This window comes from Falco biarmicus, chromosome 15, assembly GCF_023638135.1.
Source record: "Falco biarmicus isolate bFalBia1 chromosome 15, bFalBia1.pri, whole genome shotgun sequence".
Classification (NCBI taxonomy): domain Eukaryota; kingdom Metazoa; phylum Chordata; class Aves; order Falconiformes; family Falconidae; genus Falco; species Falco biarmicus.
The window spans coordinates 757,220-761,557 of record NC_079302.1 but is presented as its reverse complement, the minus strand read 5'-3'; the positions used below and the strand labels follow the sequence as shown (position 1 = coordinate 761,557).

General features: G+C 44.4%; 1 long non-coding RNA gene across 1 annotated transcript; it reads left to right on the top strand.

The window, feature by feature from the left end:
• The first annotated feature begins 670 nt into the window (after positions 1 to 670).
• LOC130159217 (uncharacterized) lies at positions 671 to 3,500 on the top strand. Its single transcript, XR_008825667.1, has 2 exons — positions 671 to 779; positions 2,341 to 3,500. It is a non-coding gene; the product is annotated as an uncharacterized LOC130159217 (long non-coding RNA).
• Positions 3,501 to 4,338: the final 838 nt, after the last annotated feature.

Genomic DNA, 4,338 nt, shown 5'->3' with positions numbered 1-4,338 from the left:
AAGTCTTAAGGTTAAGTCTTAGGGTTAAGTCTTAAGGTTGAGTCATAGGGTTAAGTCTTAGGGTTAAGACTTTATGTTAAGTCCTAAGGTTAAGTTTTAAGGTTCAGTCTTAAGACTTATGGTTATATCTTAGGGTTAAGTCTTTGGGTTATGTATTACGGTGTAGGACAAGGCCTCAAGGACAAGAGTCCAAGTACTGATAGCCTGATGAATAGAGACTCGTTAGAACTTGTAGGGCACAAGCCCTGGGAACAAAGGAACAAGCTAACTGCAGACCCCTGAGCCGTCACAGTTGAGGAGGCAACCAGACGGACAGAGAAACAAGTAGCCAGATAAGGGAACGGATGGCGCCGATATGTAACTTTGTTAATCAAGAAAGCCGGGTAGAAAGAAACTCCCTAACTTTGGAATAGAAACTGTTGCTATGTCAAGGTAAACTAATAAGTTCCTATTGTTCTAACGGTGTGCCTTAAATATCAACCAATCAGTGTTTTTTACGCTGAAGATTTAACCAATCAGTGTGTAATATGTAGAAGGTAGAAACGTATATAATTGTAAGAAAATCACTAATAAATGGACAACTTGCTTGCATCAAGCTGCGTCCCGTCTCTTCATTTGCCGCAAATTGCTGACCCTGACGTGATCTGGTGAACGATCTGATGTGGAGGGACTCTCGAATCGCCTAACTGAGCGACATGCAGCGAATCCCACAGAACTTTGAATGATCTGCTGAAAGGAAGCGGGAGCCGGCCGGCCATAAATCCCTCCGGAGTTGAGAGGTGAGCTGTGGGAAATCCGTAATGGGGAATCAGGTTTCATCCCCAGAAAGAGACCTATATGTGCTTATGAAAGGTCTCCTTAACAAACATAAGAAAAGTATTTCTGGGCATGACCTTAAAGCAATGCTTAAGTGGGTGCAAGTAAATATGCCTGCAGTGACTGCAACTACAATTTTCACGCGGGAACTTTGGGACGATACAGGGGTGAAATTGTGGGATTCTGCGACAAAAGGCAATACTGAGTCCCACCGTCTGCTCTCTTCGTGGAGAGTTGTTTTTGAGACTCTGAAAGCACAAAAAGAAAAGGCAGAGGAAGGAGAGGAGGAGGAGTTGCAAGCTCCTATAGCCCTGTCCTTATCAGCCTCTAAATCACAGTGCTCTAAACCCCTGGGTGTTAATGCAGTGGGGTATCCGCCAGAAGAAGACCCCTTTGACCTGGGACCGGTAGACCCTGAACAAAAACCTGATTTATACCCTCCTGATCTGCGTGACGTGTGGGCCTGTGATTTTAGCCTATTTTGCATTTTTATTTTATTAAATATTTAGCCTATTTAGCGTAATAAATACGATTAAATATTTAGCGTATTTTGCATTTGTGATGCAAAATAAAGAAACAAGCCTTAAAGGAGGGGGATTTAGAAATGGCTAAAACTATAGTTGCTCCGGTCTTGTATTCTCAGGGTCGGGCAGGGGGAGCACGATGGGAGGCTCGCTCTTTTTCGGTTGTTAAAGAACTGCACCGCACGGTTACGGAGCATGGTATTTCTTCTCCCTATTTTATAAGTCTGTTATCTTCTGTGTTTGATACTTATGTCATGACTCCTCATGATTTGAAATCTTCAGCACGATTGCTACTAACCCTGACTCAGTACACATTATGGGAGTCGCACTGGAGAGGGGGACTGCAAGCACTCCTGCTCACGTATGTTAATCATAATGATGCTGCATTAGCTGCACTAACAACAGAACATCTTACGGGCACCGGTGCACATACTGATCCTGTAGCGCAGGCTCAAAACTGCCCCCCGTGCGGCGCTCGAGGCAATTAGAGAAGAGGCGAAAAAGGCTTTTTTCCAGGTTCCTGACATACAAAAGCCACAAAAAGCTTTTACTAACATCACTCAGGAGCCTCGAGAACCTTATATGCAGTTTATTGATAGACTAAAACAGGCTTTGGAACGTCAAGTAGATAATGCGGAAGCTTGGGATATATTGTTAAACAAAACTAGCTGTTGAAAATGCTAATGTTGATTGTAAAAGGCTACTGAAGTCTCTAACCAACCCAAACCCCACTCTGGTGGAAATGGTGGAAGCATGTAACCGAATCGGTACGGTTGACCATAAGTTTGAAGCTATGGCTGCTGCTTTTGCAGCGATGTGTGGTGTGGGGAATTGCTATGGTTGTGGTAAGCCTGGTCATTTAAAGAGAAATTGTCTTGCTCGGGCTGCAGGGAATAGACAACAACCTCCTGGTCCTGGAGTTTGTCCGAAATGTTGGAAAGGGCGCCATTATGCTAATCAATGTCGATCTAAGTATGACTTCCAGGGACAACCGATACAGGGAAACCGACCGCGGAGCGCGGGGCAGCGACGCGCGCAGACACAAGTGCCACAGCTGACATTTCAACAAGCTCGGAGAGAAGCACCGACACCTCAAGTCCCTGTCCAGCAACCTCAGGCAGCGCCGGATTGGACCTGGCAATCTCACACACAGTAACACTGCTCGATTCCTCGGTTCATTTATTATCAACAAATGTCAAAGGACCATTACCCCCTGATACACAAGCTCCGTTAATTGGTAGATCTTCCACAACATTGTCTGGTCTCTGTTTTACCAGGTGTTATTGACTCTGACAGTGTGGATGAAATCAAAACCATGGCATGGACTCCATTTCCACCTTGTACGATACCTCAGGGTAGTCGAATAGCGCAATTGATTCTGTTTCCAGCAAGGGTAAGCTCTCTTATCACTGATCATCCTCCGCAGAGGAGAGGAGGTTTTGGATCCACAGGGTTACCTCGTATTTTGTGGGTACAATCCATTTCTCCACAGCGACCTATGTATCAGTGTACCCTTATTTACAATGACCAACAAATAGCACTAAATGGGATCATTGACACTGGAGCTGATGTCACAGTAATTTCTCAAGCCAAATGGCCTCCGCAATGGCCACTGACTAATGTCTCTCAGACACTGGCTGGGATAGGGGGGACCGGTAACAGTCGTCAGAGTTTGGAACTAATTCGAATTCAAGGACCAGAGGGACATGTGGCTTCTGTTAAACCTTTTGTGCTGCCTGTACCTATGGTTTTGTGGGGATGTGATGTATTACCACAATGGGGAATGTCTATCCGTACACATTTTTAGATGGGGCCATTGAAGTGTGCGACACCCTAAAAATAACCTGGAAATCTGATGTTCCTATTTGGGTGGATCAGTGGCCCCTTCCTTTGGAAAAACTTCGCGCACTTCAAAACTTAGTCTCAGAACAACTGTCCCAAGGACACATTGTACCTTCTACCAGCCCATGGAATTCACCAGTTTTTGTTATTAAAAAACAAACTGGCAAGTGGCGCTTGCTCCATGATCTCAGAAAAATTAATGATGCTATGGAAGATATGGGAGCCCTCCAACCCGGGCTCCCGTCCCCGACTATGATCCCTCGACACTGGCATCTAACTGTCATAGATCTTAAAGATTGTTTTTTCAGTATCCCGTTACATCCAGATGATGCCCCGAAATTTGCCTTTTCAATTCCAAGCATCAACATGCAAGCTCCATTGCAGAGATATCAGTGGGTTGTACTGCCACAAGGTATGAAAAATAGCCCTACAATGTGTCAATGGTATGTGGCGAAAATACTCAGTCCTGTCCGAAATGCTATGCCTACTGTGTTATTGTATCATTATATGGATGACCTTTTAGTGGCAGCACAACATCACGAAGTCATGGAGAAAGCTGTAGCCCTTGTCACAGATGCTGTGAATTCGGCAGGTCTCTGTACAGCACCAGAAAAGGTCCAAAAGTTTCCCCCTTGGAAATATCTGGGCTGGCGAATAAGAGCACAAACTATTGTTCCTCAACCATTGCAGATCAATACCAATGTAAGAAACCTGCATGATGCACAAAAATTACTGGGAACAATAAATTGGGTTCAACCACTATTGGGAATTTCTAATACAGACTTGGGTGCTCTGTTTGAACTACTAAAAGGGGACACTAATCTTTGTTTTCCACGTAATCTTAACTCTGAAGCAGATACATCTTTACAAAAGGTTGCCTCAGCTATTGCTTCTTGACTGGCCCACCGATGGGCCCCTGAACTACCTTTTTACTTGATTATTTTAAACCCTGCTCGACAGCCTCATGCCCTGATATTTCAGTGGGACCTTCAGAACTCAGACGCCCTGTTGATTATTGAATGGATCTTTTTACCTAACCAGTCTACAAAAACTATTTTGACACAACATGAAATGTTTGCCTCTCTGATTGTTAAAGCTAGATCACGCCTGTTAACCTTGTCAGGGAAGGATTTTGTCTGTATTTGTCTACCAATAA